The following is a 14,777-nucleotide window of genomic DNA, read 5'->3' on the forward strand; positions in this document are numbered from 1 at the left end:
GCCTGCCCTGAGGCGTACTTGTTAGTTCAACCAAGTGGACCTATGTCATCTTCGGTTTCATTTTTGAAAAGGCCCTTTTAGGTGCCAACTTATGGTTCTCATTATAAGAGTTACTCTTCTTATAAGAGTTATTTGTCAAGTTATTATTCCTATCATAAGAGTTATTTTCAGTTTCGGAGTCTTATAAGAGTTATTTGTCAGTCTATGATTCTTATCATAAGAGTTATTTTCAGTTTAGGAGTCTTTCTAATTGTTTTCTAAGTCTGAATTATTTTCAGCTTAGGAGTCTTTCTAATATTGATTTCCTAGTTGTTTTCCAAGTCTAAGTATGGTAGGGTCTACTTAAGACAGCTAGAACAGATTGTAAGGCAGTTTTTTTTTTTTTTTTTCTGGAAGGAATAAATACAGTTTATTTATTTATTTTTGCTCTTCTCTTCTCTATTTTCCTGCACAAAACCACAGGATATCAACCCTGGTTTCTGTCAGATTCTTCATATATTAGCAGTTTGGACACTGCTAGAACTCAACCCCTTCTTCCCTAAGCAAGTAGCTTAGGGATTGCTTGGTGGATTGTACAGCAGGGCTACTCTCTTGATGGCTGCATTAAGAAGCAGGGCTACCCTGCTTGTTATACCATAAGCAGTAGCTACATCTTGATTACTGCATTAAGAAGCCTGTAAAATTTTATATGGGGAGTTGAAGCAATATTGCATGCCTGAACTTAGAATTAAAAAGTGTGAGAGAATTTCTAAAGAAAGTGCTGAAAATTGGTTTTCAAAGTTTTAATACAAAGAAAAATCTATTTGCTCTTATGAAGAGCAAATCTCCATACACGAGGGATGTTTTCTCTAGGACTAGAACTTCTTTAAGCAGCAGAATCCCCAACCCAAATTACAGCAATCAATTCAAGTTATAACTTATGGAAGAATACTTTTTATGAAGCTCTACAAGTGCAAAGACTTCCAGTGGTGTTCACACTCAGTCTAGCTTTAAATGTGTTGAGATTGTCATCAGATTATTATGCTATTTTGTTTCTATGCTTTTTCCTTGCTGGCCATATGCTGTTTATGTCAGTATGATATTTATTTTGTTTTGTTTCTTATGTTTTGCTGCTTTGGGGCATTTATGTCTTTTCACCTGTAACTGAAGCTCAAAAACAAAATGCAGAAGGGTGGTAAGAAGAGTACTTTTTTCAATAAAGTTCAGAGTAAGATTAAGAAGAGTAAGGTGAAAACGAGTTCTAGTTCTCAAGATGAAGGTTTGTGTATGGATGCAGAAGAAGAGAAGAAAGAGAGTGAAGTTGGGGAAAAGGATGATAAGAGTCAAGAGGAAACGCAGTGATTTTTGATAGAGTGAGGGAGGTAGAGAAGAATGATGATTTGGAAAAAGTCGTTGAAGAAGAGGTCCAAGTAAGTAAATTGTTAGGGCAAAATTTTGTGGGAGGGGAGGCAGTTGCAAGGAAATTGTTTAAGGAACTGGAAAGGGAATATCCTGTTGAATACTTATTCACTAGAGAAGTTCATATTTTTTCTTTCTGCATCTAGGGGAAGGCCTTGATTTTTGGGAGTTGGATGTGAATTTTGAATTGAGGAGTAGTCGTGGGAGGGGAGGCAGTTGCAAGGAAATTGTTTAAGGAACTGGAAAGGGAATATCCTGTTGAATACTTATTCACTAGAGAAGTTCATATTTTTTCTTTCTGCATCTAGGGGAAGGCCTTGATTTTTGGGAGTTGGATCTGAATTTTGAATTGAGGAGTAGTCGTGGGAGGCTTGTGGGCAGATTTATTTTTCTTTTGAAACATCTGGGCAAGGGCTCAATTTTGTACTTCGAAAGTTGTTTTGGTGGGTGGTGAGCTTGTTGTTTTTTCTTTTGGGTGATATTTTATCACCTCTTTCTGTACTCCTTTCTCTTTTAAATGGATAAATTTTCTTTTTAATTTATTACCAAAAAAACTATATGGTAATGACCCGACTTTGTAATTCAAACTTCCTCACATTAGTAGGAATTGTCCATAGATGTAGACAGCCAAAGAAGCTTAGAATAATCTCACAAAGACTTATTCTCAGGCTCTAAATGTTTCAAGGGCCTACTAGTGAAGTACTGAAGTGAATAATTTGAAATAGGCAGAGGAACCTTAATTGGTTCACTTTTCTATACTGAACTCTTTTTGCAGGAGATTTATCTCTTAGAGACTGTTTTGTGGGAATGTAAAAAAATGCAGCTACAGACAGGAAGTTACTGGAAAGGAATGAAGCCTTTGAGTTTTTGTCTGGACTTAATGTATTGTGTCGTATTGTCAGGTAGGAAATTATTACTTGTGACAATATGACTTAGGGGTTGTTCTTTTGGTCTGTTTTACATGTCTGAAATCTGAAAAACATTATTTTTTTTTTCGGACTTCAGACTGTTCTTTAAAGAGGTCTTAGCACTTAAGTTTAGACAACAGACATGACAACATTCTTATTTTTTATCCCCAAAATGCTCTTCATACATTTTATTCATACTTTATTATTAGTAATACACTCTGAGGAGAATAGGTGATGGCTCATGTTGCAAACCCCTTTTGTTAATTCTACAGCTCGTGCTACACAGCTATAGTGAAACCTAAGGCTCCCAGTTAAAGGAAAAGGAGAGCAAATGGGAAGATAACAAGGAAGTTGTATGTGACTACTCAAAGAAACTAATACATACTAGGGACACTTGTTGGAAGTTATATCCTCATTTGGTACCAAAGAGACTCTAGAACATGAAGGGGAATGCTATTCCTGCAGTTACTTCGGATTCTTCCCCTGGAGACATTAGCAGCAGTTAGAGCAGAGGTAGAGGGATATGTAGAGAGATTGGGCCAAATGGGCCTTAGTTTGGTGGCCGAATGGGCTTTGCTTTAGTTCAGCTGTTTATTGTTTTATTTCTACTGTAATTGGCTATCTTTATGGGCTTTTAACACATCAGTTCTTATGTTTATTGGGTCAGCTGCCTAACCAAGGGCACCTATGTAATTTTTCCTTTAAATTAATCCGGCACATTTATAAAGAGACTAAGGGAGTGAGAAAGGGATGTTTTTTCTTCTCTTCTCTTCTTCTTTTCTTCCAACTTCTTCTTTGTCTTGAACAACTCTCTCTCTCTCTTCTTCCTTCTTATTTTTCTTGTTATACAAGTAGGAAATTCTTGGACTGGTTTTCTTCTTGGTACCAGAGCAAGTTCCCACTTATTGCTTTTCTTCTCTTAGGCCCATATACAATGTGTATGGAGAAGTAAGATGCTGATTGATTGAAGATCGGTGCTGCCTAGTTAGGGGAGATTTCTGGAGAAGATTTATCATTTAAATTGAGGCCCAAGGCAGGTTCTTGGAGATTTTTCCCAGAAACCCTAGCTGATTGGAGAAATCAGACTAAGGGGTTTAGAGATAGTTTGAAGCTGGCGCTTGGGGCTTAAAAGGGAGTTTACTGACCCATTTGGAGATCGACTCTAGTTGGAGAAGTTTCTAGAATCCCTGGTAGGAGTGGCCACAAATTCCCTCTCTCGTCCATTTTCTCCCATTCTGCTGGGTGCTGTGAAACCCTAGTTTTCTACTACATAAAATCTCATGTTAGTGTTTTTTGATTAGTAGTATCTTATTTTAATATTCGTTTGCCTCTGTTTGATCAATGGAGCATACTAGAAGTGAGACAAAATACCCTACAAACTCTGGATGTGGTCAGGGGTTTGTAGAGAATCTTTGTGGGGCAATGACTACTATGAAGCTAGATGGCACAAACTATTTGGCATGGTTTCAATCAATAAAAATTCATGTTTGTAGTAGAGGAAAATGGGGGTATATCACTATGAGTAAGACAAAACCCAAGGAGGATGATCCTACCCATTAGAAGTGGGTGCAGGATAATTACACTGTTTTAGGATGGTTGGTGAACTCTATGCAACCTCATATTAGTCAACACTACTTGTGGTTAGAGACCGCTAAGGAGGTGTGGGATATTGTCAAGGAGACCTATTCATAGAAGTTAAACGTTGCTAGGGCCTACAAATTTAAGAATGATATGAATAATTTGAGATAGGGGGAGAAGCCATTAGTTGTGTATTTCTCAATATTGAGGTCTATGTGGTAGGAAATTGATTTGATGGAGACAATTCAATGGGGATGCACAAAAGATGTTGAAACTCATAGGAAATTACTGGAGAGGAATCAGTTTTTGAGTTCCTAACCGGAGTCAATCCTGAGTATGATATAGTTAGAAAAAATGTGTTAGCTGAGGATGAGGTGACCCTTTCTTAGGCTTATTCTATGGTTAGTACTAAGGAGAGCAAGAGACTGGTTCAGATTGTGGAGGCCCCAATGGAACACTTTGCTAAATTCTAGGACGAAGCAAAAGAGTGGCACCAAGAGAAAGGAGGTTGTGTGTGAATACTGCAGAAGCCAAAGCACACAAAAGATACCTGTTGGGAGTTACATCCAAAGTTCCTACCCCCCAAATTCAAGAATAATAATAACAATGATAGAAAGAGTGGGAATGGGAAAGGAGGCAAGGCTGATGTAGCCACCTCCTGTAATGCTGAGAAGGGGCAATGTGATGAGAAGTCTATAAGGCTGAATATGAGAAATATGGCTGCATCATCAGTCATCTGGAGTCTACTTCAGCTTCCGCTCCACCCAGTAACAACTCCCCCCTCTACCAATGATCACTTAGGTATTCGTGCTACTATGAATCATGCCTCCATCTCAGGTAGGATCCCCTAGATAATAGATTCTGGTGCTTCTGTCCATATGACTAGTGCTTCCACTTTATTCACTACTTACCGACTCTTATATGGTTGTGACAAAATATCCCTTGCTGATGGTTCTCTTGCCCCATCTCAGGAAAGGGGGGACATTAGAACCTCAGACTTCCTTACTTTGACTTTTGTGCTTCATGTACCTAAACTTAATACCAACCTACTTTCAGTTAGTAATTGGGAGTGGCCTTGAGGCAAATGGGATATACCTATTGGACATGCATGAATAGAGCCAAATACTACCTCAAAAATCAGCTTTTGGATCTACAGTTTCAGAGTTAGTTATGTCATGTTATATCATCGCTTGGGTCATCTATCTTTTTCTTCTTTAAAGATTTTGTTTCCTCACTGTTTGAAGGAGTCAGTATATTGAGTCCACATTGTGAGTCCTGTGAGTTTTCAAAACATTGTAGAAACTCTTATCTAACAAGTAATAAAAGATCCATTTTTCCTTTTAACATTGTTCACTCGAATTTGCTGGGGCCTTACCATTTACCTTGCATGGGAGGCTACAAAAAATTTGGTTGTATCTTATGGGTTCTCTCATTACACTTGGTTGTATCTTGTGTGTTCACGTGCTGAAATGCCTAAACTTGTTCAATAGTTTCATGAATTTGTGCTTACCCAATTTGACATCCAGATCAAAATATTCCGATCAGACAATGCTAAGGAGTATTTTAAGAAGGATCTTGCCTCTTATTTTGAGAAGTTTGGAGTTGTTCACCAAAGCTCTTGTGCCCACACTCCAAAACAAAATGGGGTAGTGGAGAGAAAGAATCGGCACATTGTGGAAGTTGCTAGAAGCATCTTTTTTGCTTCCCATGTCCCTGTAAGGTTTTGGGTGATGTAGTGATGACAACTACATATCGTATTAACCGTATGCCTTCCTGAGTTTTGGGGTTCAAATCTTCCTTAAGTGTTCTTTTTCTAGACAGTTGTAAATCAGTCCTCTAAATCTGATGTAAACTTGGGAAAATTAGAGAAAAAAGAGGAAGAAAAGAAGAGAACAGCAGTACAAGAGAAGGAAGATGGAGAAAAGAGGAGGAAGAAGAAGAAGAGTTCGAATGTTTCTTCCCTCCCTTTTCTAATCCTTTTACTAAATTTCAATCTTAACATAATTACAAGTATACCTTGAAGTGGGCGGCCAGCTAGGCAGTAACATAAAGAGAACTAGCAAAAGAAATAACAGGCCCATTAAGATAGGCCGATTAGCTAACAAATAAATAAAACATACTACAAGAAAAGATACTAGGGCCCATTCAGTCTAGTTTCTGTACACTCCCCTTCAAGCTGAGCATAGATGTCAATCATGCCCAGCTTGCTTATAATGTGTCAGCTTCCCTCTCAGAACTCCCTTGGTCAAAATATCAGCCAGCTGCTCTTCTGAGGTGATGAATGGCAAACAAACTTCTCCTGAGGAAACTCTTTCCCATATAAAATGTCTATCAACCTCAATGTGCTTAGTTCTATCATGTTGAACAGGATTATATGCAATATTGATAGATGCTTGGTTGTCACAGTAGAGCATCATTGGCTTCTCATAGTCAACTCCCAATTCTTTTAAAAGGGATTGTAGCCACAATAATTCTGACACACCATGTGCCATAGCCCTATATTTGGCTTCAGTAGAGGATCTGACAACTATAGACAGTTTCTTACTCCTCCATGAAACAATATTCCTTGCCACCAAAGTACAATAACCTGAGGTGGATCTCCTATCATCAATACATCCTGCCCAATCAGCATCAGTGTATGCTTCCAGCTTCATTTGTCCATGTTTGGCAAATAAAATACCTTTCCCTGGAGTACCTTTCAAGTAACACAGAATTCTTTTTACAGCAGCTAAATGAGTATCTCTAGGAGAATGCATAAATTGACTAATAACACTCACTATATAGGAAATGTCCGGCCGAGTCATGCAAAGATATAACAACTTCCCAAGCAGTATCTGAAACATTCCCTTATCAGATAAAGTTCACCATCTGTAGTAGATAGCTTGTGATTAGGATCAATAGGAGTGGAGGCTGGTTTAACACCAAATTTGCTAGTCTCAACAAGGAGGTCAAGGACATATTTGCGTTGAGAAATGAAGATACCATCTTTAGATCGAGCAGCTTCAATGCCCAAAAAATATCGGAGATCTCCTAAATTCTTGATCTCAAATTCAGAGTTAAGAAATCTTTTGAGTTTACTAACCTCTTGTCATTACCCGTGACCACAATATCATCAACATAGACTATCAAAAAGGTCACCAGAGAGCCACTTCTTTTCAAGAACAAGGTATGATCCGATTGAGTTTGTGTGTAACCAAATGAGACAAGAGCAGCCCTGAACCACTCAAACCAAGCCCAAGGAGACTGTTTGAGACTGAAAAGAGATTTCTGCAGTTTACACATCTTTCCCTGCATTTCCTTTCCATACACCCCCGGAGGCAAAGACATATAGACCTCTTCATGTAGATTGCCATTCAAGAAGGCATTTTTAACATCAAACTGGTGGAGAGGCCAATCAAAAGTAGCAGCCAGAGATAACAAAACCCGGACTAAGGTCATCTTAGCCACAAGAGCAAATGTCTCAAGATAGTCAATACCATACATCTGAGTGTAGCCTTTAGCAACCAACCTGGCCTTAAACCTCTCAACAGAGCCATCAGAGTGATATTTAATGGCAAATACCCATTTACAACCCACTGGTTCCTTCCCTTCAGGCAAGTCAACAATATCCTAGGTATGGTTCTTATGCAAAGCATCTAGTTTAGCCATCATAGCATCCCTCCATTTAGGTTTAGATAAGGCTTCTGGTACAGACCTGGGTATCACATGGGAAGAAACAGAAGCAAGAAAAGAGTAGTAGGTAGGAGATAGAAGGTTATAAGATAAGTGTTTGGAGATTCAATGGGCTGTACACTTCTGCTTGCCCTTGCAGAGAGCAATAGGAAGATCAAGGTCTGGGAAGGATGTAGCTGGGTCAGAGGAAGGCTGACTTGTTACCTTGTTACCTCAGTAATGATGGGAGGAGCAAGAGGTTCTTCTGTAGGAGTGGAAACAACTTGCCCATGTCTGAATTTGTGCCTTTGGTACCACCTTTGAAGTACAGGATGAGGAGGAATTACAGAAGGATGAGGTGGGGGAGGAGGGACAGGAATATTTGAGGTTGGCCCAGTGGGAGAAGTGGACACCTCATGAGATGACTCAAAAGGAACAAGAAAAGGAACTGCTGGAGACATAGCAAAGGGTTCCTCAGATTTCTCCCCCTCAGGAGGAATACTAAAGAAAGGAGTAGTCTCAGCAAATGTGACATCACAAGATACAAAACGAGTGCCATTAACTGGATCAAAATAGCAATATCCCTTCTGTGTGGGGGCATATTCCAGAAAAATACATTTACGAGCCTTAGGTTCAAATTTGTGCCTTTGATGGCTGTGAACATGCACATAGCAAGTGCACCCAAAAACACGGAGAGGAAGAGAGAAGAGATCCTCATCTGGAAAGAGAAGGCTAAAGGGGGTTTTGAAGCCAAGAACCCAGGAAGGCATATGGTTAATCAAAAAGGTAGCAGTAAGGACAACATCTTCCCAAAATTTTATAGGAACATGGGATGCAAAAATGAGGAATTTGGCAACTTCAACCACATGTCGGTTCTTCCTTTCCGCCACTCCATTCTGTTGTGGTGTGTAGGAACAAGAACTTTGATGAATAACACCAAAAGTTTCAAGATAGGCTAAGAGGGTTTTCTCAAGATATTCCCTAGCATTATCAAAATGGAATATTTTGATCCGGGTGTTAAACTGGGTAAGAATGAGTTCATGAAATTTTTGCACAATAGTTGATACTTCATCCCTGGATTTCATGAGATAAATCCAAGTGTAACGAGACTAATCATCAATAAAAAGGATAAAGTACCTGTAAGCCCCCATAGTAGGCAAATGATATAGCCCCCACACATCAGAGTGAACAATATGAAAAGGAGAAATAGATCTTTTATTACTGAATAAGATTGTCTACAATGCTTTGCCGGTTCACACGACTCACAATGAAGACTTGATAAAGACACCCCCTTAAACATATCTCTGGAAATAAATGACTCAAAGCAGAAAAAGACAAATGGCCAAACCGAAAGTGACATGACATGATTTTGTCAATAGACTCTAACAAGACCGACTCCAAGGCAACTCCATGAGGTGGTCCAAGAGCACTATGAGGTATGTTCAACAAGTATATTCCCTTCGCCTCATGGCCACTCCCAATCGTCCTCTGAGACTGTAGGTCCCGAAAAACACAATGAGTGGGAAAGAAACTTATGCTACATTTCATGGATTTTGTCAGGCTGCTAACAGATAAAAGATTTGTATTAAGTTTAGGGACATGAGAAATAGAGGATAAATAAAGGGTGTCAGAGGTTTTTATATCCCCTTTGCTAGAAATGGGAGCAAGGGATATTTTCTCTTTACCAGAGAGAAGGTGGTATGAACAGAAAAGGTTAGACAAGTTGTTCATATGGTCTGATGCACCAGAACCAAGTGGTATGAATAGAAAAGGTTAGACAAGCTGCTCATATGGTCTGGGGCACTAGAGTCAATGATCCAAGGGATTTTATGATTACCTGAAACTGAAGCATGGTTTGTACAAGCATGAATGCCTGAGTGAGCAAATGCTGATGATGATGATGTGTTGCTTGAAGATGTAGAAATAGTAGCCTCCAAGTGACTTAACAGCCTACCATACTTTTCAAAGTCTGCCTTCATTGCTGCCAACTGTTCAATGGTGGACTTCTCTTCACTCTCCTTACTTCCTCCTTCCGGTACTGTGGCAACATTAGCTGTCTTTGGCTTTCCTATCTGACTACCCTTCTTAAAATTGTTGTTATTCTTAAACCAGTCAAGAAGAAAATTAGAATGAAGCTTCCAGCAAGTGTCCTTTGTATGCCTTGGTTTCTTGCAATATTCACATACTTGCTCCTTCTTCTTAGTTGGACCCTTCGACTTTATTCCCGCATGTGCAAAGTGTTCCGTAGGTGGACTCTGTAACTGAACTTGCCGCCTACTCTCCTCACTGCTCACCATAGCATATGCCTGGGCAAGAGTAACATCATCTCTGGCTAGAATATTCTGCCTAATGATGTCAAACTCAGGGTTGAGTCCAGTAAGAAATTTAAACACCCTGTTTCTTTCCATCAACTTCCTAAACATTTTTGAATCATTCTTAGTCTCCCATGCAACTGTCTCTATAACATCAATTTCCTGCCATAAGCATTTTAGTATAGAATAGTAGATTGCCACACTCTTCTCCCCCTGTCTTAGGTTCTTCACATCACTTTTCAGCTTGTAGACTCTAGCCACATTCAACTTTTGTGAATAAGTTTCAGTAAAACTGTCCCAGATCTCCTTGGCAGAGGACATCCAGAGATAATGCCGACTTATATGAGGCTGCATAGAATTGACTAACCATCCTATGACAGTATAGTTCTTATGCATCCATTTCTATATTCAGGGTCTGTCTCTTCGGGTTTCACTTTACTGCCTGTGAGGTACTCTAATTTTCCTCTACTACAGACATAAATCCTTATAGATTGTGCCCAAGCAAAATAATTTGTCCCATCTAGCTTGATTGTTGTCACACCAGTCAAAACGGAATCTACCGAGCCAAGCCCGGAAACCGGCACCTGCTTGAACTCACTTCCGTATTGCTCCATTAATGAAATGAAAATAAAAAAAGCCAGAAATTTGGTCCTTATAAACTTACTTGAAGTCAAACCAGTACCCAGATGCTTGAAAACTAGGGTTTCACTGCGTCCGACTGTTGGTGAGAAAGATAGAAGATGCAACCACTCCTACTAGAGCTACCCAATCTCTTCCAAACCTGAACTGTCCTCTTTTAGAAGTCAAAAGACACCTCCCAAGCACAAAGCGCCACACCCAAAGCTTTACTTTTACTTGTAACTTTGAAAATCTCTAATCGGCTAGGGTTTTGGGCAGAAACAGTACAACACCACTTCTTGGCAATATCCGGCCAGATTTACACTCTCCAAGCCCTCTACCAACTAGGCCAAAGATCCTCCGAACTATAGAGAACCTATCTCTCTGTACACTTTTTTAATCAAAGGGTGTATGGGAAAAGAGGAAGAAGAAAAGAAGAAAGAAAGAAACCTACTCTGATACCAAGTTGTAAATCAGTCCTCTAAATCTGATGTAAACTTGGGAAAATTAGAGAAAAAAGAGGAAGAAAAGAAGAGAACAACAGTACAAGAGAAGGAAGATGGAGAAAAGAGGAAGAAGAAGAAGAAGAAGAGTTCGAATGTCTCTTCCCTCCCTTCTCTAATCCTTTTACTAAACTTCAATCTTAACATAATTACAAGTATACCCTTAAGTGAGCGGCCAGCTAGGCAGTAACATAAAGAGAACTAGCAAAAGAAATAGCTATGCCCATTAAGATAGGCTCATTAGCTAACAAATAAATAAAACATACTACAAGAAAAGATACTAGGGTCCATTCAGCCCAGTCTCTTTACATAGACCTTGAAGTTTTCTCCATTCCTTTGCGAGTCTTTGGGTTCACTTGCTATGTTCATGTTCCTAGTTTCTAAAGACATAAGTTTGAACCCAAATCCAAGAAGTGCATTTTTCTAAGGTATGCCTTCACACAGAAGGGTTATTGTTGCTTTGATCCCAATAGTGGCATCCGATTTGTTTCTATGGATGTCACTTTTGCATAGTCAACCCCCTTTTATAGACATTATTCTGAGGGGGAGCCCTCCAATTAGTTTTTGCTTCTCCCCCACCTTTACCAGCTCCTATTGACTCTTGTATTGGTCCTCCTTTAGCTCTTTTGACTCCTATTAGTCCTCCTATGTTCATACACCACCTGTTCTTCAAAGGTGGCACCAATGATAAATACTAAGGCATGGACAGCTTGTTCCCCCATCTCTAGGTGAGCCTCTGGAACTTCCAACCACTGAAGAGAGGACAGGTCTTGTAGAACCACAACCAATACCCTCATTCCCAGACCTTGACGTACCCATTGTTGTAAGAAAAGGTAAAAGGAAACGTACTGTTCAATGCATTTCCAAACACCTTTCGTACAATTTGTTGTCCCCTTCCTACTTTTCGTTCTTGGCCTCTATTTCATCCCAACCTATCCCTAAGAATGCATCTGAAGACTTATCCAAGCCAGAATGAAGGGATGCTATGAGAACTAAGATAGAAGCACTTCATATGAACAATACTTGGTATATTGTAGGCTTAACTGTTGGAAAGGAGCATGTAAATGGGTTTATACCATAAAGTACCATGCTAATAGATAGATTGAGAGGTATAAAGTCCACCTTGTTGCCAAGGGGTATACCTAGGGCTATGGGATTGATTGAATGGAGACATTTTTCTCCAGTGGCAAAGATGACATCTTTGAGAGTTCTCTTGTCTTTGCCAATAAACTATGATTGGTCTCTTTACCAATTCGATGTCAAAAATGCCTTCTTGAATGGTGACTTGATAGAAGAGGTGTATATGTCCCTTCCCCCTGGAATGTATGGTAAGGAGATGCAAGGTAAGGTGTGCAAACTGAAGAAATCTCTTTATGGACTTAAAGTAGTCTCCTCGTGCTTGGTTTGATAGATTCAGGACTGCACTTATTCAGTTTTGTTATACACAAATACAATTAGATCACACTCTATTTGTGAATAGAAAAGCTTCTCATATTACCTTCCTCATTGTGTATGTGGATGACATTGTTGTCATAGGTAGTGATGCATAGGAAATTCATGATCTCAAATACTTTCTTAACTCTAAATTTGAGATTAAAGATTTGGGAGAGTTGAGGTACTTCTTGGGCATTGAGGTTGCTGGGCTAAAGAGGGATTTCATCTCCCAGAGAAAGTATGTATTAGACCTTGTCACTGAGACTAGGAAACTTGGTGCCAAGCCTGCTTCCACTTCTGTTGATGTGAATCATAAGCTCTCAGCTGATGATGGGGAGCTCTTGACTGATAGGGGAGTGTTTCAGAGGTTGTTGGGGAAGCTTCTATACTTGTATATGACTCGGCTAAACATTTCCTATGCTGTGAGTGTGATTAGCCAGTTTATGCATGTTCCTAGAGACACATATGGCTGCTGTAGAATAGAAAGAGTGTTGTGTTATCTTAAGGGTACTCTTGGGAAAGGTATACTCTTTGTTAAGCGTGGACATATGAAATTAGAAGTGTATACAGATGATGACTGGGCAGATATGACAAAGATCCACATCGGGTTATTGTGCCATGGTGGCTGGAAATATTGTCTCATGAGTAAGAGCAGTCTGTTGTTGTCCGATCTTTGGCTGAGGCAAAGTATGGGGCTATGGTTCATGGGATGTTGGAGTTGTTGTGGCGCAGATCTCTCTTAGAAGAGATGGGAATTGATTATGATAGGCCACTAATGTTATATTGTGATAATTGGGCTACCATATAAATTGCTCATAACCCTGTTCAGCATGACAAAACCAAACACATTGAGGTAGACAAACACTTCATACAAGAGAGAGTGGCCTCAGGAGAAGTGTGCCTCCCTTTCATCTCTTCAGAGGAACAACTGGCAGACATCTTGACTCAGGTATTGCTTAAGGCAAAGCTCCAACACTACATAAGCAAGCTGGGCATGATTGACATCTATGCTCAGCTTGAGGCAGAGCGTAGAGAGATTGGGCCAAATGGGCCTTGCTTTAGTTCAGGTGTTTATTGTTCTATTTCTTCTGTAATGGGCTATCTTTATGGGCCCTTAATACATCAGTTCTTATGTTTATTGGGTCAGCTGCCTAACCAGGGGCACCCATTTAGTTTTTCCTTTAAATTAATCCAGCACACATATAAAGAGACTAAGGGAGTGAGAGAGGAATGTTTTTTCTTCTCCTCTCTTCCACTTTTATTCCAACCTCTTCTTTCTCTTGAACAGCTCTCTCTTTTCTTCTTATTTTTCTTGTTATACAAGTAGCCAAGTAGGAAATTCTTGGACTGGTTTTCTTCTGGATACAAGTACTTGAGCCAGTTGTTAAAATACAACTGACCAAAGTAAAAAGCTTGAAACCAAACATTGGGCTCATCTAGTGGCTATCATTATGGACCCTTTCAAGTGATCCACACAAGTCTTTCTTCTTTCATGTGGTTTCATAGGTTGAACCTGGTTGTATTTGCCCCTACTTACCGGGTCTCAACATAATAGGCCTATAACCAGATAGGCAGATAGACAATGGTAAAGGGCTTCTGACTGACTTATAGGAAGAAAGAATTCCAATCCAATTCTGTTGACTATCTATCCAACCTGTAAGAAGATGTGATTTGTTGCAAATTGAAAGGGGCTAGAAGGGAAAGGGGTAGAGAAGGGCATGAGTAGAAGTAGTAAGAAATGATTTAAGTGCCAATAATTTAACAAAGATATTGCAATAAACAAAACTGGCTGGTGAAAAAGGATTCATGTAGCTGACCCCATATAGTTGGGATGAGGCTTGGATGATGATGTTGATTCTCCCAGTTATTGACTACATGAGGCAAATACCTTTTTAAATGGTTTGATTAACTTCTTTCTAATTGAGTTAGTGAAGAGTATGCTTGCAACAGAGATTCTCTTACATTAGTTGTCATTTTGGAGGGTCTGGGAGGGGGTGCTTTAGAGAGAAGTGTGTTCTATTGTGGCTAAACCCTTCCAGATTAGCTTCTTCAGTTTGCTGGGATGGGGTAGTTGGCTAGCTGGTTTATTTCAACTTGAATTGGGAGGTTTTGATTTTTATTGTACCCTCTTCTATCTATTTGCTTTCTTAACAACATTCTTTGATCTTGATATCTTGTTCTCAGTAGACCTGTTTCAAAAGAAAAAAAAAAAAAAGAAAAAAAAGAAAAATCTTGTTATTGGTACAGTAGAAAACATAGACCTCCTATACCTACCTCCTAATTTCTGACTTAGGATCCTAAATACATTATATCCCCTTGCCAACTAAAAGAAAAGGAAAAGAAATAAAAAAGCAAGAGAACCAAAAAAAGAACTA

General features: G+C 39.4%; 1 protein-coding gene across 3 annotated transcripts in view; it reads left to right on the top strand.

Moving 5' to 3' along the window:
* Window positions 1-14,777, top strand: part of LOC148852705 (shaggy-related protein kinase kappa) — a 44,464-nt gene that overhangs the window by 14,876 nt on the left and 14,811 nt on the right. The window lies entirely within an intron of this gene.

The sequence above is a fragment of the Nelumbo lutea genome, chromosome 5 (assembly GCF_056320005.1).
Source record: "Nelumbo lutea isolate HS-2025 chromosome 5, American lotus-T2T, whole genome shotgun sequence".
In the NCBI taxonomy this organism is placed as follows: Eukaryota; Viridiplantae; Streptophyta; class Magnoliopsida; order Proteales; family Nelumbonaceae; genus Nelumbo; species Nelumbo lutea.